At 40.1% G+C, this 25,390-nt stretch overlaps 1 protein-coding gene across 1 annotated transcript in view; it reads left to right on the plus strand.

Annotated features, from left to right (window-relative positions):
* The window catches only part of EXOC4 (exocyst complex component 4), an 804,494-nt gene that overhangs the window by 584,517 nt on the left and 194,587 nt on the right, over positions 1-25,390 (plus strand). The window lies entirely within an intron of this gene.

The raw sequence follows: 25,390 nt of genomic DNA on the forward strand, positions 1-25,390 counted from the left end.
GCAGTAATGGTTCTTTTATGAAAGAAAGAAAACAAAATACCTAGCCATCTGAGTTAAAGTAGTTTTCACATGTCCTGTAGTCTCTAGGGGTATAAATCGATGCTGTTTAATAGAAATCTCTCCCCTTCATCTGCAATATTAATGTGTTCCCTAATTTGTAATCCACCTCCTTTTCTCTCATCTTTATAAAAATCTTTGCAAGCAGCCCTCTTCTCTGCTGCCTAATAATAAAATATTGTGAGTCTAGTAATAATCCCACCCCCTTTTTGGTGAGTTTATTTCTCTTTATACCAGTGCTTCTAAAGTTTTAATATTCACTTTCATCACCAGGCACATCTTAAAATGCACATTCTGATCCAGTCAGTCTGGTTGCAGCCTCATGTTTTGCATTTTGAACAAGCACTCAGGTAATAGCTACGCTGCAAGTCCATGGTACTACTTTACAATAGCAAGGCTGTAGACCAGGAGTCAGCAAAGTTTTTCTGAATAGAGCCAGAAAGTTAATATTTTCAGCCTTGTGGTTTATATCGTCTCTGTTTGATTGTGCCATCGTAGTATAAGAGCAATCATAGATAATATGTAAATGAATGAGCATGGCTGCATTTCAGTACAATTTTATTTACAAAACAATGTGGCAGCTGGATTTGGCTTGCAGGCTGTAGTTTGCCAACCCCTGCTTAGGCAATGTATTTGAAGTGATTTGTTGTTATTTTTAATGTAAAGGTTGTCATCCATATGTCTACATAGGATTGTTTTATAATGATGTTAGGCATACATACAATGAGTAGAGTTTCATTCATGGTATACCTAGGTATTATGCAAGAAAAATTTTAAGTCAATTAACAAGATACCTTTTTTCCTCTAGAGAACTTAGAATAAGGTGAGAGGCATAATGGCTTAGCTCTATTGTGGCATAATAGTGCCAGCGTTTTGAAAAATCACTTCTTTGGCAAACAGTCGTTTATACTTGTATATTGCTGTGTGCCTGCCTTTCTCCGAACTCGGACTTTTTCCTGCGTATGTGCATTTCTTTTATCCCATCCCTTGCCATATCATTTGGCTCTGATCCTATTTGGATAATGAGATAGTTTGTTGTGCCTGCAATGAAGAAAATGATTTTAAATGTTTTTTAATAAGTTAACAGGAGCAAGTCTTGAAATTACTGTAATGAGATAATGACAGTGTAGCATATTGCTTTGAAGATTGTGCTCTGGTGAAAAATGTATGCTCTTAATAAATTCATTTTCACTGTATTTTCCTCAACAAAGTTGTTTAGCATTTGCCTATTTGCCTACCAGTAATAGGGAAATGGTCATAGGAGTTGGTAGTCAATAAAGAATGAAGACCAAAGTTGATACTCAAGTAAGAATTCTTTTGAGCTTTAAGATATCAGCCATGGAGGACTTGTACCAAGACCGGAATCCTATAGTGACAGGTGCTTTATAGGAATATTAAAATCCAGAACCTCAGACCACTATGTTAGTTTCATCTTTTTAATTTGTTCATTACTGCAGATCACATGTATTTCCTTTCTTTGAAGTTCTAAGTATTACACTTGAAAGTTTCTAACAGTTCATGCACTTACTTAGCCAACATGTATCATGTGTATATATTCAATCCATAGCACAGTCTCAGACACTGGGGCAACAGAGGTGAAGGAGACCTGAGTCCTGCCCTCAAGTTTATTAGAGAAGGGCAGATATACTAATAAATCAATGTTATATCTGCCATGATCTACACATGTATATGACACATTGGGAGTTCAGGAGACAGTGGTCAGTTCTACCTTGAAGGTCATTTTAAAAAGATTCCATAAAGAAGATGATGCTTAAGCTGAATCTAGAAAGGTAGATAGATTCCAAATAAAGGAAAAAGTATTAACAAAGATATAGTGGCATACCTTATTGAGGGGAATAGATACATTTTCATATATACCTATAATCGAATCTGATACAGCAGTGAGAGTGAATGGATGTACTGCATGTTATACATAGCTTGCATGAATCTAACAGTGTTGAAAGAAGCAAGACACAAAAGAATATGTAAAATTTGATTCTATTCATAACAGGCAAAATTAAGCTATATAGTGTAGGGATGCATATCTAAGTGGTAAAATCATAAAGGATAGCAACAACAACAAAAATCTATTACAAAGTTTACCTCAGATAGGAAGGGAGAAGATTTTGATTGGGCAGGAGAGCACTTGGGATAATGGAAAGTTTTATTTATTATTTTTTATTGTATTTTATTTATTTATTTATTTATTTATTTATTTATTTATTTATTTATTTATTTATTTTGAGATGGAGTCTCGCTCTGTCCCCCAGGCTGGAGTGCAGTGGCGCAATCTCAGCTCACTGCAGGATTCTCCTGCCTCAGCCTCTTGAGTAGCTGGGACTACAGGCATGCTCCACCACACCTGGCTATTTTTTGTATTTTTAGTAGAGACGGAGTTTCACCATGTTGGACGGGATGGTCTCCATCTCCTGGCCTCGCGATCCACCTGCCTCAGCCTCCCAAAGTGCTGGGATTACAGGCGTGAGCCACTACGCCTGGCTGGAAACTTTCATTTCCTTACCAAGTTTGTGGTTCCATTGGGTGTTACCTTTATGATTATTAAGATGTGCATTATTACTATAAACTTTGTCTTAAATGTGTTATGTTGTATTTCACAATAAAAGATTTTTTAAAAGACAATGAGGGCCTGAATAAGGCAGTAGGAAATGGAAGAATGGGTATTGTCATAGGCCATTCGGGCTGCCGTAACAAAATACCACAAAATGGGTAGCTCATAAACAACAGAAACTTAATTCTCACTGTTCTGGAGGTGGGGAAGTCCAAGATCAAAGTGCTGGCAGATTTGGTGTCTGGTGAGGGCCTATATTCTCATTCATAGTTGGCTGCCTTTTCTCTGGAACCTCACAGGGCGGAAGGGGTGAGGGATCTCTCTGAGGGCACTAATCCCATTTCATAAGGGCACTAATCCCATTCACAAGGGCTCTGCTTTTATAACCTAATCACCTCCCAAAGTCCCCACCTCCTCATACTGTCACCTTGGGGGTTAGGATTTCAACATATGAATTTGGGAAGTGGTTCATAAACATTCAGTACACTGAAGATGTGAAGGGTGGTAAGCATTAGAATCACCTGGCCACTGATAGGAGCTGGGAAGCCAGGGTCTACCATGGTTCCCAGGTTTTTTAATTTGTTGACTAGGAAGATGGCATGTGCTGAGATGGGGAATATAGTATCCACAATGGGCAAGGCTTTTTCTGCTGCAGCTTTTTTTTCCTTTTAGGTCCATTCTTATTCTACAAAGAGGTTATTTTTCCTGCCTCCTTCCTCAGATAGGTACAAATCAGTACCATTTCCACCACAGTCCTGCCAAGAAAACTACTCAGTTCCCCATCTTTATGTATTTATTTCCAGAAAGTTCTTTTTAAACTGTTATTTTAGGTTCAGGGGTACATGTGCAGGTTTGTTATATAGGTAAATTGCATGTTGCAGGGGTTTGGTATACAGATTATTTCATCACCCACGTAATAAGCATAGTACCCAATAGGTAGTTTCTCAGTCCTCACCCTCTTCCCACCCACCACCCTCAAGTAGGTCCCGGTGTCTGTTTTTCCCTTCTTTGTGTTCATATGTGCTCCATGTTTAGCTCTCACTTATAAGTGAGAACATGCAGTTTTGATTTTCTGTTTCTGCATGAGGTTGCTTAGGATGATGGCCTCTGGCTCCATCCATGTTGCTGCAAAGAACATGAGTTCATTCTTTTTTAGTATTCCACGGTGTGTATGTACCACATTTTCTTTATCCAGTTTACCATTGATGGACATTTAGGTTGATTCCATGTCTTTGCTATTGTGAACAGTGCTGCAATGAACATATGTTTGCATGTGTCTTTATGTTAGAATGATTTATATTCCTTTGGGTATATACTCAGTAACGGGACTGCTGGGTCAAATGGTAATTCTGTTTTAAGTTCTTTGAGAAATCCTCAAACTGTTTTCCATAATGGAGGAACTATTTTACATTTTCATCAGCAGTGTGTAAGTTTTCCCTGTTCTCCACAACCTCACCAGCATCTGTTATTGACTTTTTAGTAGTAGCCATTCTGACTGGTGTGAAATAGTATCTCACTGTGATTTTGATTTGCTTTTCTTTAATGATCAGTTGTGCTTAGCATTTTTTCATATGCTTCTTGGCCACATGTATGTGTACTTTCAAAAAGTATCTGTTCATATCCTTTGCCCACTTCTTAATGGGGTTGATTATTGCTTGTAAATTTGTTTCAGTTCCTAATAGATGCTAGATATTAGACCTTTGTTGAATGCATAGTTTGCAAATATTTTTCCCATAATGTAGGTTGTCTGTTTACTCTGTTGATAGTTTCTTTTGCTATGCAGAAGCTCTTTAGTTTAATTAGGTTCCATTTATTGATTTTTGTTTTCATCGCAATTGCTTCGTTATGAAATCTTTTCCAGGTCCTATGTCCAGAATGGTATTTCCTAGGTTATTTTCCAGGGTTTTTATAGTTTTAGGTTTTATATTTAAGTCTTTAATCCATCTTGAATTGATTTTTGTGTATGGTGTAAATAAGGAAGGGGTCCAGTTTCAATCTAATGCACATGGCTAGCCAGTTATCCCAGCACCATTTATCGAATAGGGAGTCCATTCAATAAATGAACAAATTTCTTCATTGCTCATTTTTGTGGATTTTGTCAGTCAGATGGTTGTAGATGTGCAGCATTATTTTTGCTCTCTAATAGGGCTCTCTATTCTGTTCCATTGATCTGTGTGTCTGTTTTGGTACCAGTACCATGCTGTTTTGGTTACCATAGTCTTGTAGTATAGTTTGAAGTTGGGTATTGTGATGCCTCCAGCTTCGTTCTTTTTGCTTAGGATTGCCTTGACTATTTGGGCTCTTTTTTGGTTTCATATGAATTCTTAAATAGTGTTTTTTTCTAATTCTGTGGAAAACGTCATTGGTAGTTTGATAGGAATAGCACTGAATCTGTAAATTGCTTTGGGCAGTATGGCCATTTCAACAATATCGTTTTTTCCTATCCATGAGCATGGAATGTTTTTCTATTTGTTTATGTCATCTCTGATTTCTTTGTGCAGTGTTTTGTGACTTTCATCGTAGAGATCCTTTACCTCGCTGGTTAGCTGTATTCCTAGTATTGTATTCTTTTTGTGGCTATTGTGAATGGAATTGCATTCTTGATTTGGCTGTCACCTTGGATGTTGTTGGTGTATAGGAATACTACTGATTTTTGTACATTGATTTTGTATCCTGAAACTTTGCCAAAGTTGCTTATCAGATCAAGGAGCTTTTGGGCAGAGACTGGAATTTTCTAGGAATAGAATCATAACATCTGAAAACAGGAATAGTTTGACTTCTTCTCTTCCTATTTGGATGCCTTTTCTTTTTTTTTTTTTTTTGTCTGATTGCTGTGTCCAGGACTTCCAGTAATATGTTGAATTGGAGTGGTGAGAGAAGGCATTCTTTTCTTGCTCCAGTTTTCAAGGGGAAGGCTTCCAGCTTTGCTCATTCAGTATGATGTTGGCTGTGGGTTTGTCATAGATGGTTCATATTATTTTGAGTTATGTTCCTTCAGTGCCTACTTTCTTGAGGGTTTTTAACCTGAAGAGATGTTGAATTTTGTGGACAGCCTTTTCTGCATCCATTGAGCTAATCATGTGGTTTTTGTTTTTAGTTCTGTTTATGTGATGAACTCACATTTATTTATTTGTGTATGTTGAACCAATCTTGCATCCGAGAGATAAAGCCTGCTTGATCATGGTGGAGTAGCTTTTTGATGTGCTGCTGGATTCAGTTTGCTAGTATTTTGTTGAGGACCTTGGCATCTATATTTTATTAAGGATATTGGCCTTAAGTTTTTTTGTTGTTGTGTCTCTGCCAGGTTTTGGTATCAGAATGATTCTGGCCTCACAGAATGAGTTAGGGAGGAGTCCCTCCTTCTCAATTTTTTGGAATAGAATGGTACCAGCTCTTCTTTATACATCTGGTAGAATTCAGCTCTGTCAATTTCTGTCAGTTGCCTGTGTTGAAATCCAATGACTACCTCAAACTATTTCTAATCTCTTTTACATTTTTACCCAACCAATTTAATTTCTTGGATTCCCACATATTCCTTTTTTTTTGAGATGGAGTCTTGCTCTGTCGCCAGACTGGAGTACAGTGGCGCGATCTTGGCTCACAGAAACCTCTGCTTCCCAGGTTCAAGGGATTCTCCTGCCTCAGCCTCCCAAGTAGCTGGGACTACAGGCATGCACCACCACACCCAGCTAATTTTTGTATGTTTAGTAGAGACGTGGTTTCACCGTGTTGGCCAGGATGGTCTCGATCTCTTGATCTTGTGATCTGCCTGCCTCGGCCTCACAAAGCTCTGGGATTACAAGCCACACATTCTATTCTTACCAGCTTGACAAATGGAGTACCTACTGCTCATTGTTCTTCTCATTGGCCATACCTCCCTACCATGCTTCTATAGGTAGAACAGCATCAAAGTATCATATGCCTCAAACTCAACTCAGGTGTTTGTAACCAAGCTTAGAATCCCCTTCACTGGCCCATTTCTGACTAAAAAGGAGGTCATTTCAGGCACTCTCTGAAACATGACCTAAAAACACCCATGTCCACATTAAAACCACACTAGATTTTCTTCTTTATAGCAAATTTCATTGTATCAAATATGAATTTTATTTGAAAGGGCCTTTGATTAACTCGAGCCTGAAAATCCAAAGTTGTATCTTAACATTGAAATTTGTATGTATAAGTAGACTCTACATCCTGGGAACTTTGGGTTGTATTGCTTATGTGTTTTCTCTTTGTATGAAATAGAGTGAATAAACTATTGCCTATTTAGAAAGATGATATGGAGGCCTACTCTGACTAGGTAGACATGTGCTTTATGTTGCTTTTCTAGTGCAAGAGCTGCAGTTTCATGATGCATGCACATCCTGTTGCCTGTTTTGTTTTACTACAAATGGCCCACTGGGAATATTCCCTTCAGTTAAGATGTACTGAGCACCCAGCATGGGCCAACTAGCATGATAGGCAGGTTAGGAGTGTGTGTGTGTGTGTGTGTGTGTGTGTGTAAAATACAATATTATATATAATATACATATTATACTATATTTTATATATATCTTACATATACCAGATATATAAGATATATATAAAAGAAATACAACGTTTGCCCATTATACTAACTGAAGATACTTGTGAGTTAGGCTCATCCCAAACTGTCCAGTATTTGCTTCTCTTAGAAAGTCCAAAAGCTTTTCATGTAACTTAGTGGGCTTTCTCCCTGACAGAAGCATTTCACATATGCCTACTCTCTAGCGTATCATTCCTGCCACATATCTCAGCCGTGGGCATCTCACTCTCAGCTAGTGCAGCCTATCTTGATACCTGCTCAGAACTTGGTATAAACAAAACTCTATATACTTCATGTTGCATGCAGTGAGCTGAAGGAAGCTTTGCTTACTTTCACAGATTACAGGTTTATTTTATAATCATGCCACGAACACAAGTCAGAGTAATCTGATTCTTTGCTGCAGTGGCATTAGAGCACTGATAGCACACTCTCCTTTTTCAGGGAGAATGTTGTGTGTCTGGTTGACTGGATAAACTCTTCAGTCTTATAGGATTTGAAAGAACATAAAAGGCAGGCATTTATTCACTATAATAAAACAATAGACTTTGCAATGAATTCTGTAATAACTGCCTTTTACTCCTCACTACCCCCTCCACACACACACGAGAACTTTATACCAAAAAAAAAAAAAAAGTTAAACATCACACTTACTTTATTTTATATCTCTGAAGTTGGCCTTCAATCAAGCAAAAAAATAAGGGATAAAGTGAAAGGAAATTTGAGAAAAGATCCTGCAAGAAGCAAGCTGAGACTAGAATTTCATAAAATCCATTTCTAGCCCTGTCAGCTGCCTGCCTCATTACCTTAGACTTTCATATAATCTTTTAAGTCTTTAGTTCAATCTTTCTACTCAGTTATTTTTCTTCAGTTTCTTGTAACCTTCAAAAATGCTAACAATAGAAATCACAGGCCAACCTGAAGTTAATCCAGTACCTTGTAACCACAGCCTTTTACCACCCTTAACTGAGCTGTGTGTGGGTGGCTTGCATCCCACGGTTGGTACTCTGGGCTTAGAGAGTCCTTGCATGCTATGTGGGTGGCGTTCATCCTGTAGTGTTCCTACGGGTTTAGGGAGTCCCTTTCCAGTACCCAATCAGATATACATTGTTCTTTATATGCTGGGCTGAAAGATTCCATACTTTTGTTTCTAGGAATTCAGGACCATTCAACTAAGATAATACGGTATAATGCAGGGACCAACAATCTTTTTCTTTTTGGGCTATGCGGTCTGTGTTGCAGCTATGCGGCTCTGCCTTTGTGGTGGGGAAGTAGCCACAGACAACATATATGTAAGTGAATGCATGTGGCTGTGTTCCAGTAAACTGTATTTACAAAAGTGGGTGGCAGGCCACATTTGGCCCTCAGGCCGTACTTTGCTGACTCCTGGTATCTGGACAAGATTGCTGGGTTTCGAGCTGAGGTTTCACATGGGGCTTGAGACCCATATAATCACAGAGTGGTCTCAAATTGGTCTCATACTTTTGTATGTATTTGTAAAGTTCACGGTAATAGCACTTGCCATGCCTTCCTTAGAAAGTTACATGGGATAATTTAATTTTTAATTTTTGTTAACATTCTATAGACTTAAAACAATTTTTATTTAACACATTATACATATTGATGGAGTGCAATTTGATACTTAGCTACATGTGTTTGCTACATAATGATTAAGGTAGTTAGCATACCCATCACCTCACATATTTATCACTTCTCTGTGGTGAGAATATTCAAAAGCTTCTCTTCTGGCTATTTTGCCATATATAATACCTTACTGTTAACCATAGTCACCCTACTGTGCAATAGAATAAAGAGCATAATTTAGATAAATAAGATGTGTTCACTATGATATACTATGTAAACATAGCCTTTTTCCCTAATAAGTATTATTAGCAGCAGCAAGGGCAATTTTTCTAGAGGGGGAGAGGATTAGGATTCACTTCTTTTATTTTTTTAATTTTTTTTTTTTTTTGAGACTGAGTCTCGCTCTGCCCCCAAACTGGAGTGCAGTGGCGCGGTCTCTGCTGACTGCAACTTCCACCTCCTGGGTTCAAGCGATTGTCCTGCCTCTCAAGTAGCTGAGATTACAGGCCTGTGCCACTACACCAGCTTTTTTTTTTTTTTTTTTTTTTTTTTTTTGTATTTTTAGTAAGGATGGAGTTTCACAATGTTAGCCAGGCTGGTCTCAAACTCCTGACCTCAGGTTATCAGCCCACCTCGGGCTCCCAAAGTGTTGGGATTACAGGTGTGAGTCACTGTGCCCGGCCCGGTTAGGATTCTTTCTTTATTTGTGGTGGGGAGAGGGTGGGGGACGGAGTCTCGCTCTTGTCGCCCAGGTTGAAGTGCAATGGCATGATCTCGGCTCACTGCAACCTTCTCCTCCCAGGTTCAAGCAATTCTCCTGCCTCAGCCTCCTGAGTAGCTGGGATTACAGGCACCTGCCACCATGCCCAGCTAATTTTTTTTTTTTTTTTGTATTTTTAGTAGAGACACGGTTTCACCATGTTGGCCAGGCTGGTCTCAAACTCCTGACCTCAGGTGATCTACCCGCCTCGGCCTCTCAAAGTGCTGGGATTACAGGCATGAGCCACCGCGCCTGGCCCAGGAGTCACTTCTAATTCCTCACAGCTATCCCAGAACGTCTTTGAACACAGGATTTAGTGACAGAACCACAACAAGCCGTATGAGAGCCCCACACTGGGCGGTACACTGCACCTGGAAATGTGCGTGTGAATGTGATTCTAATCTGAAACCCCAGCAACAGATCACCTAGCAAAGGGAACAAATGTGAAAGGAGCCTTTTTGCCTGCGTGTACAGCTTCAGGAAGAATGCAGAGGAGAAGAGAAGGATGCCCCCAGGGTCTGTGATATTTTTATATCAACTCCGGCAGTCAATGAGGTGATGGGTATTATAGATATTATAGCTGGTTTCCCTCCCATCTAAGTGTTCCCATGTGAAAATGTTCAACTTGCCAAGATTTGATACACTCAAGGGACATCATATTATGACTTTCCCAGCCTCTGAATCTTTAACACTAATGAAGCTAGCAGGCAAACATGTCTAAAAAGGACAACTGTGGAAGGTAATTGTATCTTAGATAGAATGGTATATTCTGTATAACACAGACCTTCTCATTGGTCTAGTTATTGTCCCTGAATGCATACATGGCATTTTCTTGACCCCTTACTATTCCACGACTTTCCCCCTCTACCTGAAATATCTTTCATACTTTCCTTCAGCTGTCAGATCTTATCCATAAATACACCTCATCCCTTCTCTGGGATCTAAAATGTTCTCATTTTCTAAATTTTAATATCAGTTTGTCTGGACCATCATTTAAAAGTTACAGTTTACTCATTTTATTATTGTCTTTTCACATCTTCTCAATGAGATTCGAAATTTGGGAGCATCAGGACATTTCTAGTTCAGTTCTGCAGCTCTCTCAGAACCTCGCATGTCGTAGGTTGTTCAGTACATATTTATTGAGTAAAAATATGTTTAAGTAAAAGTAAATACAGTTTTGTTATAGGAGAGCCCTTCTTAATCAAAAATACCAGAATACAAAAATCTTGTTTGATAGCTTTTACATGTTAATGGAGGCCTCATCTGTTTTAACCTGAAGCCTTGAGACTCTGGAAGAAATGTACAGTAGCACACCATTATACAGAATTTTCATCATATGGATATAACAGATGCAAATAACCCCAAGAGCATAGAGACCAGGTGCAGTGAGTCACCTCTGTAATCCCAGTGCAATGGGAGGTGGTAGGATTGCTTGAGGGCAGGAGTTTGAGACCAGCCTGGGCAGCATAGCAAGACCTCCATTTCTACAAAGAAATTCAATTAGCTGGGCATGGTGGCACATGCCTATAGTCTGAGCTACTTGGGAGGTTGAGGTGGGAGGATTGTTTGAGCCCAGGAGTTTGAGATTACAGTGAGCTGTGATTGTGCCATTGTGCTCCAGCCTGGTGATAGATCAAGATCCTGTCTCTTAAATTAAAAAATAAAAAAAGAGCTTAAGGAGTAGTAAAATATATAATAAGATAACTGGGAAGTGAAACATTTTGAGTATTACCATTGTTTTTAATAAATTTTATTTAATTGTACGTTTACATAGGTTTTAATGATGGCTGTGTTTAATAACTGACTCGTGAAAGTTCTAAAAATTTAAGTCCACGCTTATGAGCCAAAAGAGCCAGCTCCAGCACATCACTATTCTTATCACAATTTATTATAGTGGCTGATTTCATTTTCTCTCTCTTTCCCTAAATAATGAACTTCCTGAAAGAAGCGATAACGTCTGTTTGCTCACCATTGTATCTCTAATGCCTAACACGTAGTAGGTACTCAAGTATTAGCTGACTGAATGAATCAATCCAATCTTCTGCATTCTTACCAAATTAATACAACTTAAAACAAAGGAAAAAGGTCTCTTGTCTAAAAATCACATTTCATTTTCTTTCTTTTGGTCAGCTTTAACAATATGCTATAAACATTCATCACTAAGCACTTCAGCATATGAAATATTACTGTTTTCAATATCATCCAAGTAAGTGTATCTGAGTTATTCATGGCCATAATGTTCACAGAAACAACTCTCAATGTAAATATGTTCAGGAACTATTTTTCAGTAGAATGTCAATTTCTTTGAGCTGCGTGTGTTCTTCTAAACCAACAAAACACTGCCAATTCCTGTGATATGTAGATTATTTGTCTTTATAAAATTGCAGAAAATTGAAAATTTTTCTCTGGGTACTGTATCTTTTCCACAGTTTTAGCCTAGAGCTTTGGCACTGACCAGAATGTAGAATTAGGAATTCTAGTATTTTTGCATTTTAGGGCATTCTAAGGAGAAAAGAATTCTCTCCCTCTAGTATAGGCTACCATTTCCCAAAATATATTCCTTGGGATCCAGCTCTGTGGGATGTTAATAGGTGCTGTATGAAAACTGATTCATTTCCAAGTAGGTTTGGAAAAAATTGGTTCAGTATTAAATAAGTTTGTTTTTTGTTTTTTCTTTTTTTTTAGTGGTAGCCATCACCAAACAGGATATAGTATATAGTATTTCCCAAATGATTTTTTTTTCCACGAGAATGTCACAGGGACCTAATATTCCATTTCTCTTTGGGAAATGCCGTATTTATGTATGAACAGTCTTATAGAATCATACGTTCATACATGAGAGGGCTTAAAGGTTATCTAGGTTACCCCCCCACACACACACACACACACCCATGTCAAAATCCATTTTATATCACTCCAACAGATGGTCATCCGGCCTCTGCTAAGGTCAATACAGACCTTAGCAGGAAACTTCCCATTCCAAAAGTCATTCCACTCCATGACTGGCCTCCTTTCCTTTTTTAACAAAGATTTTCCTTATAATTGAACCAAAAATCTGTTTCCCTGTAATTTACTCATTCCTTCTAGTTTTGCCATCTGGAATATTGGCAAAACAAGTTTGCTTTCTTTTCTGCAAGATGACTATCATGTTTCCTGTTCACCTTCTCTTCTTTATATTGACTCTTCCTAGCTTATTCAACTCTTCCTCATATGAGGAAGTTTCTAGAATTCTCAACATCCTGGTTACTTTCCCCTGGAAAATGTCCAGTGTCCCTCTCAAAATAAGATAACTAGAATTAAACACAGTCAGCTGTGATCTGTCAAGCACACATGTTTAACTTTTTATTCAACAAATACTTCTGGAGCCACTGTTCTCCTTTGGGCACTATTCTGGAGGCTGGGGATACAGCAGACAAGAAGACAGGCAAGGTCGGATATTTCATGGAGCTTCTAGTCTTGTAGTGGAAAAATCAAGTAAACCAGGAAACACATAAATAAGCAAGATGGTCTCTAGTAGTCAAAAATGTTACAAAGAAAATAAGATCAGATAATATGATAGAAAATATTTGCAGAGAGGTGGTATGTTTTTTATTTTGTTTATAAATAGAGACAGGGCCTTGCTATGTTACCCCAGCTGGTCTCGAACTCCTGAGCTCAACCCGTCTTCCTGTCTTGGCCTCCCAAAGTGCTGGGACTACAGGTGTGAGCCACTGGCCCTGCCAGGGTGGCATGTTTTGGTCAGTGATGGGGAAAGCATCTCAGAAGGTGCCATTTGAGCTGTTCCTGAATAATACAGAGGAGCCAGGGAGTGAATGAAGATCTGTGGGCAGCACATTCCAGCCAGAGGGAGTGGTGCATGGCAGGCTCTATGGTGAACATGAGTCTTGTCAAAAGAAAGAGAGGTCATGTGGAAAGTAGAACAAGAGAAGAGGAGAGTCACTTCAGCAATATCAGAGAGGAAGGCAGCAGCCAGCGTATTTAAGGCATCATAGCTGTGTTACCATGGCTCAGGTAAGTATAGTTTCTAAGCATAGTAGGTGGCCATTGGAAGATGTTAAGCAGGAGAGTGTCACAAACTTCAACAGTTCATTCCAGTTGATTTGATCTTCCCACGAGTCATCATACTACATTATACTGCTGTTAGTCCAGCCCAGGATTTTTGGTTGTCGCCATTCTTTTTCTAAGAACCTAGTCAAACTTCTCATACAAACTTATTTTTGGTGAATTAAAATACCCAGATCTTTTAAAATTTTCTTATAATCTTGACAGAACCAGTAATTTGGAATCTCAGTGAAAAACATTTGTTGCTCTTAAATTTTATAATTTTGTTCTCAAGCCTTATTAGAATAATGTTGAATCCTGACTTTGTCGTTAGTAATACTAAAGCAGTCTCAGCTTTTGGGTTTTAAGTTTAATAAATAAATTTTTTATTCAAAGTTGGCAATAAAGTCATTGTATAGAGCTTTTTTTTTTTTTTTTTTTTTTTTTGAGACGGAGTCTTGCTCTGTCACCCAGGCTGGAATGCAGTGGTGCAATCTCTGCTAACCTCAACCTCTGCCTCCCGGGTTCAAGCCATTCTCCTGCCTCAGCCTCCCGAGTAGCTGGGATTACATATATAGGTCATTTCTAAGGACTATAGTCTGTTACAAGTATCCCTTTAGTTGAAAGAATCCATTAAGTGACCTTTTCTCAGGATAGCTTTTCAACCACCTGCTAATATTTGACTACATGAATTTTCATTTCCTCATATTTTTACTGCAAGGATAGCCCATGAGATAATTCAACACATATAGGTCTCTTAGTCTGCTAATCCTATAGGAAAAGAAAAGAAAATTAGCATAATATCTAGGTGAATGTATAATGGCTCTTAGTTAACATTTCTTTGTCTAAATATTCATAACCCAAGGGATGATTGAAGTTTAATCAATAGTTTCTAAAATCCTTTCCCCCGCTTTTAAAAAAATAAGCATAGCATTTTCCTGACTCCTGTCCTTGGGATGGAGATTGGGGAACAAGTAAAAGCTTATAGAGTCTTATTTGATAAAAAACATTTTTTTCTACGGGAAAGGAATAGCAACATTTGCTGCCACTTAAAATCCATCCGTAAAATCACACAAAGCACATTTATTGAGTACTTTCACAATGATCTAGGGACCAAAGAGTAACAAAAAACAAAACAATAAATAAATACACAATCGGGCATCTCTGCTGTCAAGTATTCCTTGAAGGCCTGGCAGAATCTGACATGGAGTAAGTTACTGGAAGCCGGATTTAGTCAATTACCTGTCTTTTTGCTCCTAATGTTCAGAATCCAGTAAATGGCTGTAGCCTAAGGTAGAGAAGTACCAGTTAAGTGCATTTTGACTGTGGTTTAAGCAATCGAGGTCGTCTCCAGCTTCTTTGGAACAATGCCATTCTTTAGCATGACATGGAGGGTAACTATGTGCTTATTCACTAGATGGAACACCTGCTTCATGTAGTTGGCTGGGCTCTGTTACCATCTGTTTCTTTCTTTGTTTCTTTCTCTCTGTCTGTCCCTCGCCCTCTCTTTCTCTCTCCCTCTCTCTCTTTCTGTCTCTCTCTCTCTCTTTAACACACACACACACACACACACACACACACACACACACACACACACACACACTTTTTAGAGTCATGGAGAGAGGGTCTCATTATGTTGCCCAGGCTGGTCTTGAACTTGTAGGCTCAAGCAATCCTCCCACCTCAACCTCTTGAGCAGCTGAGACTACAGGCATGCACCACTGCACCTGGTTTCAATATTCGTATTGTCAATATCTCATCAGTTTTTGACTATCGCCACCTCTATCTATTTTATAGGGAAAGAAAATCTTTCTTTGCCCTAATATCTAAGTAGCTTAGGCACACCTGAGAACTGGGAAACCATTCCCAACCATTGCCAGTGGGGAGACGTCCTGCTTCAGTGTGATACAGTTAGCCAGTGTTTATTGAGCCCTTCCCCATGCTCATGTTTGTATTCATCTCTGAGGAATGTCTCTATAGTGATCCTATTCTAGAGACATTTCCCCCCTCTTCTGGACAGATTAAACCCAAGAAGAACTTGCTGGTTCCTGTGAGCTGAGCAGCCTGTTTGTGCTGTGCCCTCATTCTAGGTGCATTCTTTGACTGGCATATTTGTGGGCACAGAGTATTCACAAACAAGGTTTCAGCAGTTTATAGTCCCTAGGGGGCGGGGTGAGTCAAAAACATTGACTCTGTTTCCATTTGCCCTCTGGAGGCAGTGTTTAACCTCCAAGTGGATGTGGTGCCCAGAGGAAACAACCTCAACCAGGAACTGGCAGGCACCTGCCTCATCAGGGCATCAGTGAGCACAGGGAGAGAGGGAGTGTGTCAAAAGGTCCAGCCCATTTGGCTGTGGGGAGAGGCCTTATAATAACACATCAGTAGCATCACTTTACACGTGCCTCTGCAGACACGAGCTGTCCAGCTCCCTGTTCCTCAGGGTGAGGCTGGGGTACAGCTGGGAATGACGGACTCTGGGGACCGATGGAGGGCCATACCTTCGAGACCGAGGATGGTGTTATCTTGCACATGCTTGCCACCTCTTATTGGTCCTCTGATTCCTAGGGAATTTTCTTTAGCATTCTTCTCAACTGGGCTCAGTTGTTGAAAGAGCACACACACACACACACACACACATACACACACACACACACACACACACATTTTAATCCTGTGCTTCACATGCTGTGAAGCTAAAGAAGAGTGCAAGAGGAAAGCAGCTTACATCAGATCTGACAGTCTTACTGATCGTTGCTGATAAAAACTGGCAAAGGGAAAAGTAATCGGAGCCTCGGGAATTCAATTCACTCCTTTAATCCACTCAGCAGATATTTTATTTTTAAAACACAAGCACAGCCATCAGCAAAATTGAGAGGCTGTGTGGGACCCCAAGGCACTTTAAACTTTTGAGCCCTCCTAACTCCCACTCCAGCCCTACCTTCAAATAGTCCCTCTTAGCCATTTCATCTGCTTGGGTGTATCCTCCTCACCATCCCTTTTCCTTATTCCCTAGAAGCCAATAAAAAAAAAAAAACTTGCCTGTTGGCATTAATTAAAAAAAGGAAGACACTTTATGATCTAGATCATCAGCTAGAGACTTGTGCAGTATATTATCCCTACTTTTTATGATTCTCATATTGTCTTCATGTCTTTCTGATTTGCAGCAAGTAGATGACACAGTGCTGCCCTCTAGTTGATTATTGGATTATAATGGCTTCTCTATTCCTAAGGCTATGTGTGTGTGTGTGTGTGTGTGTGTGTGTGTGTATATATATATATATATATTTATATAAATATATGTATTTATATAAATATATATATAAATATATATAAATATATATATAAATTTATATTTTTTTTATCAGCAAAGAGAAGTGGACAGTTGTTTTTCATGTACGGCTTACCCCAGACAATCAGTAGAGCACCTCTGCTGCTTTATACTCTCTCAGTCCTCCTGAACCAACCTTCCTGGAATAATCTACTAATCTAAACCAGAAAACGAACTTAGTTCCACAGCAGATTTCAACTGTACCTCTATATTACAGCAGGTACCCTGTCAGATTTCTTCTATCGAGAAATGAAAAGATGTACACACGCCCATGTCTGTATGTCTTCCATTTATCAGGCAGGGAGAATTGATTATCTCAATTCTAAAGATATCAGCACATTTGGAGATATGTGGCTTTTATTCTAGGACCCTGGGATTCACATTTTAGCCTATAACCTTCAAATCTCCAGATTCATTTTTCTCCACCCTAAGTGCCTGTGTAGTGATGTAATAGCACTGTTAACCATAATAGAATGATCAATGATTTTGAAAAACATAGTGTGTACCTTTCTCTTTGGGAGGAGGGTAAAAGCAACTACTGATAAGAAAGTAAGCCTTAGCCAGCTCCCCACGATCCATCTGCCAGTCAAAGCAGTTAATCTTATATACCCCTTCCCACTCAAGAAAGTTAGTGAACAGTTATTACATGGCTGCAATAATTATCTGTAAGCGTTATATCTACAGATGTAGACTGCATCTGTCTACAGAGAAGGCGCTGATTTTAAGCCTGCTTTGGCACCTAGTTTTAAGCCTTTGGCTTTATCAACCATGTACGTAGGTTGTCACCCATATAAATAGGTCCTATCCCTCACCATCCTGAGCCTTGATTTTCTTACCTGTCATTTGAGATAGTTACCTCACAGAATTGCCAGGAAGGTTAAAAGATCTGGAACACGTAAAAGTACTTTGTCAAACCCTACATGCTTATTAATTGTAAGAAACTGCCCTGTGTCATTAAAAGAGCATGGGCTTTGGAATGAGACACGGGAACAGATTCCAGACCTGCTTCTCACTAGCTATGTGGCCTTTCACAGGAAGCCTAACTTCCTCGAGCCTTAGCTATAAAACGGAAGTAATACCAATCTACAGCACCTATATGGGGATTCAATCAGTAATGTGTTTAAAAGAAGGTCAGTGCTACATAGATTTAGGTTATTGGTGCTATTGTAAGGGGAAAATAATATGTGTGATGCTTTAGTGAGTTGTGAGAGAGCATCCAAATGGCTAAGCACCTGGAGCACACTGCCTGGGCCTGATCCCTGACACTGCCATTTACTAACATTGTGGTGTCACATTTTTTGTAATTGCTTGTTTACTTCTCTCACTCACAAGTCTGAATTCCTTGAGTATAGAGAGATTGTCTTCTCACTGTGTGTGCAGCTCCTAGTGGAGTATCCAACATGTAGTAGAGAGAGAAAGTATGTTGAATGAATAAATGTGTGATTTTTATCATCTTCCATACATTTTATACTATGGTACCTCTTAGATATCATTTACATTTATAAAAATAACTATGAATTGGAATGGGTAGGGCAGTGGCCAATTAATGTAGCTCATAGGAGATCCAGATGCTTCATTCTGCATCTCTAGGCTTCTTGATGCCTCTTGGGCCCTGCTTGATAGGTTCTTATCTAAAGCCATAAATGCAATAGAGAAACAGAACACTTTAAAAAATATTACCTCCACTAAAGGCCGGGTGTGTTAGCTCAGCACTTTGGGAGGCCAAGGCAGGTGAATCACGAGGTCAGGAGATCGAGACCATCCTGGCTAACACGGTGAAACCCCGTCTCTACTAAAAATACAAAAAAATTAGGCCTGGTGGCACATGCCTGTAGTCCCAGCTACTTGGGAGTCTGAGGCAGGAGAATCGCTCGAACCCGGGAGGCAGAGGTTGCAGTGAGCCGAGATCACGCCACTGCACTCCAGCCTGGGCAACAGAGAGAGACTCCGTCTTTATATATATATATATGTATATATATGTGTGTATATATATGTGTGTGTGTGTGTATATATATGTGTGTGTGTGTGTGTATATATATATATATATATTTTACCTGTACTTAACCTCCCTGGATGATTGTCTTAGTGTCACAGGATCCTTCGGGTGTCACTTCACCAGCCAGAACCCTCTGTGGCTGGCGGCGCCTCTGCTTGAGTTTCACTCATGCCCGTTGGGCTTGTTCTGTCCCCTTGGGCTGCCAGGCTGTGCTGCTCGGCTCATGCTACAGACCCAGACCCATGCCCACTGAGGGCAAGCCAGGCATGGAGCAGCGAGGGGTGTGTGCGCCACTAAGCATGGGGTCCAGCCAGTGCACACAGCCAGACACCCCAGCTGCTGCGGCAGGGCAGGCAGCTCCAGGCTCTGTGCAAGCCTACAGCTGGACTAGGCATACCACAAGCAGCTTCTCTTGTGGGTGCCAGCATCTGGATGAGGGGAATGTGGTGACATCTGAAAACTCGGAGATGCCAGCAACCACAGAGCCCCAAGGGGTGGGTGTGGAGGCGCTCTGCAGCTCTCTCGTTTCCACCACCCACAGCTCGGCGGATCGGGCGTGGGGGGAGGCATGTCTTTGCCTCATTCAGTCCCGCCGCCTCACTCTGGCGTACAGCTCCCAGGCTGCCCTGGCCCCATTGCTGCTTCCCGTCACATGGGGTAGCCGCCCAACACCAGCGGAGGGCAGGAGGGCTATAGTGCTACAGCTCTGGCTTGGGGAATCCTGAGGTCTGGGCCCACAGAAGCGTCGCCAGTGTTCACTGCCACAATCTGATGAACAGGAGCATGTCATCGCCCGCAGCTCAAGGAGCTGGCCAGGAAAGTGTTACAGCCCTTTTCGCACCCACCATTCGGTGTGTTCTGAATTCTTGTCCAGCATCCAGGAAGAATGAGTTTCCACAAACAACTGGAGGGTAAGCAAGGCAGGGAAGAGTTTTATTGAGCCACAGAACAGCTCTCAGCAGAGAGGAGACCCAAAGTGGGTAGCTACTACCTGCAGACGGGCAGTCCTACCATGTGGTTGAGTCTGGGGGTTTTTATGGACTCAAAATGGAGGAAGTGTGTGCTGATTGGTTCATGGTTGGGAGGAAGTGTGTGCTGATTGGTTCATGGTTGGGAGGAAGTGTGTGCTGATTGGTCCATGGGTGGACCTGGAAAAAGCACCATTTGACTGACCCAAAGGCATTAAGGAAGTTCTCACTGTGGGTAGTGGATTCTCCCTGAGACTGACAGCCTGGTTTTCAGGCTTCCTGCTGTATTTGGCTTGAAGGTCAGGTATCACCAGGGACCTGCCTCTTCTTGCCTAGGAGTTTGCCTCCTGCTGCTATCATTAATAACCTGCGACTAAACAGACATAATTTTATTGGAAACTTCTTGAGGATGGAGACCTGGTATGCGCAGGTGCTCATCAAATGTTGATTCGGAAATGGAATGGTGTTCTGTTCAGTTCACAAACATCAGAGTCTTCCTGTACTTTTACCCCATGGTGGTTAATCCAAAACCTATAGAATTAAATTATTTTCAAATTAGTCAAATCAATGTTACAGTCTTAGGTACCTCTATGCTTCATCTGTTCTGAACAGCAAGTGGCATCTTGTTGCAGCTTGCTATCCAGTCCCAAGATGCATTTCAAATTCCAGGCGCCTGTTCTGTGACAGCCTTCCACCCTGGCAGGTCTCTTTGTTGCCATCTTTTGTAGCATCCTCTGGGTATTTGACTCTTCTCCCCTGCCTCAAAACTTTGCAGAACCCCACCCAGTGGCACCAATTTGTTCTTCAAAAACCTTATTCTACTTGTCTCGTTGTTTCTCTTTTCGGTTGAGTTAAATCTACAACCACTGCTTGTGCATCTTCGTTTTTCCAAGCAGCCATTAGAGGCAAATGGCACCACAGCTCCTGCTACATTTCAAGCTTATGTCCCAGAGGTGGCAAGACAGAACATCAATCTTCAGTGCCACCTGGCTCCCTGATAAGCTTTTGTTTCATGTGTGGCTATGTTGTCAGGAGCTTCACGCCCTCTCTTCCCACTACCTCACCCAGAGAGCTTTTCTGAATATGACAACCATCTAAAGACGAATTATCTCCTTGCAAAGTTAATTTCTGTTTCTCAGCAGGGAGCCACTGGTTCCCGCTGGGCTTGAAAGTACTGCTGTTTGTTAATGGATGAGTGTCTCTTGGATCCTGGTACCCACACTGGAACTGCTGCAGCGCCTGGCTTTCCATTTGCTTTAATTTCCTACTTGCAGCTGGTGTTAGGAGACCTAAATGGGTTTATTCACGGAATAGTGGTTTACAGTCATTAGCACTGGGAGGAAATCATATTGAAGACAAGGACTAGAGAGCTGCTTTCATGCCATCCTTGAACACTTAGGACAGTTTGGTTGGTTGGTTGATTGGTTTTGGCTTTTTTAGAGAGCAAATTCACAAAATCCTTCTAGAGATAGAACAAAAGGCCTAACATAAAAGGTTTATTTCTGACTTTTAAGAGTTAGAAAAAAACAGTATTTTTTTAATGTCTTCAATGTACAGAATGGTGAAGATAAAATAAGATGCTGGTTGAAAATTGCTCTGAGCACTTTTAAGTGTAATAGTCGATGTTGCTATTGTTTGGTATGCCAAAGCTCTTTAAAGTGCAGGAAATTTCGTTACAAAGATTTGTGCTGTCTTCTATAAAGCAGAGCCAGCTGTAGACTAGAAAACTCCAACCCGTAGAACATCTGGAATGTTTGTTTCTATTCATTATGAAATTGCCACTTTTGTAGGTCAAACAAGGTCAAATGTTGGCAATTTCCTACTATTCAACCTATGCAGTTTTGTTTTTAGATAGAATTCTGAAGGCCAAGAGAGCACCATAGGTATGTTTCCTGCCTCTGAAAAAAATCCAAAGCCTATAGGCCAATGCCTGTTTGTCCTTGAGAGGAGCCCAATTCTAAGCTGTTAACTGTGTGAATCTGAAATGTGCCTCAGAATTGCTATGCTAGGAGAACATCTGGTCACACAGACTGGCTAATGTCGGACAGCTCGCTCTCCCTTTCTCCGCCTCGTTTTCCACAGCATTTCTACATATTACACTGTCAAGCTAACAGAGCATGAGAGAACATCAAACTAAAAGTTCTGAGCAAGAAAGTACAAGTGCAAGCAATTCTTCATGCCTAAAAAGTGCCACTGACAATGAAAAACTTTACTACTGGTGACTCCAGAGATGGCAGTGTGTGAAAGGGAAGAAAGGACTATGGAAAAGAAAAAGAAATCTTTCCCCCCTTATAGCTGCTGTGTGACTTTGGACAAATATTTTCATATCTACTATTTTTATTTATTTTAGAGAAATGTTGTTGAATTGAAGAGAATCAAATAGCTAAATATCCCGTATAGAGCCAACACACACAAAACTGCTTAATAGATGTTACTTCTTTTTCCTCTTTACTTTGTTTTCAAACATGGGATTTAAATGCTTTAATTTAAACCTATGAACTAATAATAATAATAATACCATTTGCAAAGCCCTCTAAAACTTTAAAAGCAATTCCACATACATGCATGATGTCATGATCTACCTAAATCCATTAATATGTATGATCTCAACATGTATGTGTTTGTTTCTCTATGTATGACTAGAAATAATCCAAGCACTTAAGCCAAACCCAGCTGCTTCCTTTCCCCTCATATTCTGAGAGAATTCTTGCTTTTACTTTGTTACCCTTCACTTTTCTCTATTAAGAATGCCCTTGCACCCATCCAAAAATATCCAAATACTACTGACTCAGCTGCCACCTCCTTAACAAAACAACCTCATCAGCTGAAAGTAACTAAACTGTCCTCAAGTCAAAAAGGGAAGAGAGGCATGTGAAGAGAAGATTCCTTCAATGTTGACCTGTGCTTTCACAGTCAGCACTAAGTCATAGAAGAGAACCCCAAAGGGTTTTCAGGAAATGAGAAGCTACAATAGGGCCAGAAACAATGGTTCTTAAATTTGGGTGCATGAGAATTGCCTGTGGACCTTGTTTAAAAATGGAAAAACTACCTATTAGGTACTATGCTAGTTACCTGGGTGGCAAAATAATCTGTACACCAAACCCCTGTGACATGCAGTTTATCTACATGACAAACCTGCACATGTGCCCCTGAACCTAGAATAAACGTTTAAGAAATAAATACAATTTAAAAATAAAAACAAAAACGGAAACTCCTGGGCACCACCCCACAGATTCTGATTCTCTGCATCTGGAGAGGGGATCAGGAATCCACTGTTTTTTTGTTTTTGTTTTTGTTTTTTTTTCTTTTTTGCGACAGAGTCTCCCTCTTTCATCCAGGCTGGAGTGCAGTGGCGTGATCTCGGCTCACTGCAACCTCTGCCTTCCGGGTTCAAGTGATTCTCCTGCCTCAGCCTCCCAAGTAGCTGGGGTTACAGGAGCCCGCCACCATGCCTGGCTAATTTTTGTATTTTTAGTAGAGATGGGGTTTCACCATGCTGGCCAGGCTGGTCTCGAACTCCTGAACTCAAGTGATTCACCTGTCTGGGCCTCCCAGAATGCTGGGATTATAGGCATGAGCCACCTCGTCTGGCAAGGAATCCCCAATTTTAACAAGCACCCAGGGTGATTCTGTTGAAGGTGTTTCCTGGACCTGCTTTGAGAAACATTGGTTTAGAGGACAGGTACCTTTCATATCGAGGTAAGGCATGATACAGAAGGTAAAGTTGGGAATGTCAAAGGGATGCTTTCAGTTTCATGTGAGATCAAGCTGATTTTTCTCTGATGATTACACATAAAAGTCATGAGACAACCTACTTGGTCAGCAGTTGTTGTGTACCTAGCTTTGGAAGCATTCCCATAAAGCCGTAAGATTTATATCAGCACTGGCTCATATGGTTCATGTCTTTAGTTTTCTTTCTTTCTTTCTTTCTTTTTTTTTAATTGTATGTGCTTCATTAAAAAGAGCTTTATTCTAGGTTGGGCGTGGTGGTTTACGCCTGTAATCCTAGCACTTTGGGAGGCCGAGGCAGGCGGATCACACCAGGAGTTCAAGACTAGCCTGGCCAACATGGCGAAATCCCATCTCTACTAAAAATACAAAAAAATTAGCCAAGGTGGTGGCGCATGCCTGTAATCCCAGCTACTCAGGAGGCTGAGGCAGGAGAATCGCTTGAACCCAGGAGGCAGAGGTTGCAGTGAGCTGAGATCACATCGTTGCACTCCAGCCTCAGCGACAGAGCAAGACTTCGTCTCAGGGGGCGGGGAAAAAAAAGAGCCTCATTCCCAGAGGCTTCATTAATTAGGGCATTTATTTTGGGGTTTGATTGATTGACTGACTGACTAAAGTACTAGTTACAACAGAAAGGATGGCCTTTAGTTAAACAAAATCATTGCTTTCCAGCTGTGAAACTGATGGCTGTTGCTAAGGTTTTTAGGATGTCTACAAGAAGTCAAATTTGCTCTTTAAGCTATAGATACATATATACTATATACATATACATGCATACATACATATTTCTTTTTAAAAACTGAGGTAGTTATTATGTAGGGAAAACATTTTTCTAAAATTTTTTTGTTATGTTTACATTTGGCAATGTGACAGATTTATGTCAACAGTGAGAAATTATACCAGAGCAAATATATGTGAGTAAAACTATTTGAAAATTAACATCTAAAGCATAGTTATCAGTGTGAGAATCTCTGAGTTATCACACAGATCCATTAATCAGAATTATTAGGGTTCATATGTAAGTGTACTATTTGTTTTCATGGGTAAAAGCTATAATGATAACTATAAAATAATAATAAACATTGCTGAAGTTATAATATCTTTGGGTAATTAAATATATTCTTAATGAATATTGAACATACAGGTGCCATCATGGGGAGATCTGCACAATTTTTTTCTTTAAAAAGAAATCAGTGGAGCATAATAGAAAATCAAAACCAGACCAACCTCTGGCTATCAACACTGCCATTGCAGGGCTATGGGGGAAGGGTAGTCCTTCCATACTGGTGCTGGATCACCTAGATATCCAAATGAATTTTAAAAATTTGGAAAGATAAAATAGGAGAATATCTTTATGACTTGCAATTAGGCAAAGATACAATGGAATATTATAACAATGAAAAATAATACACTCTGACTAAATGCCACAATGTGGAAAAATCTCCTAGATATAATAATAAACCAAAAAAAATCAAGACACAGTAACCATATACTGTGGTATTTCATTATATAAAGTTCAAAAGCAGGTCAAAGGAATCACAGGGATAGAAGTCAGAGCAGGGATTACCTTTGGACAGGGATAGTGACTGGCAGAGTCCAGCAAGAGAGGCTTCTGGAGTGCTGGCAGTGTTCTCTATCTTGATTTAGGTGGTGGTTATATGGGTGATTTCACTTTGTAAAAGTTTATTGTGCTCTGTACTTACAATTTATGCACTTTGCACTTTTCTGTTTATATATTTTCTTTCACTTAAACATATTGCCAAGAAAATCAAGGCTGTATTAGAGGATGCCATCTAG

Source organism: Pan paniscus, chromosome 6, assembly GCF_029289425.2.
Source record: "Pan paniscus chromosome 6, NHGRI_mPanPan1-v2.0_pri, whole genome shotgun sequence".
Taxonomy (NCBI): Eukaryota; Metazoa; Chordata; class Mammalia; order Primates; family Hominidae; genus Pan; species Pan paniscus.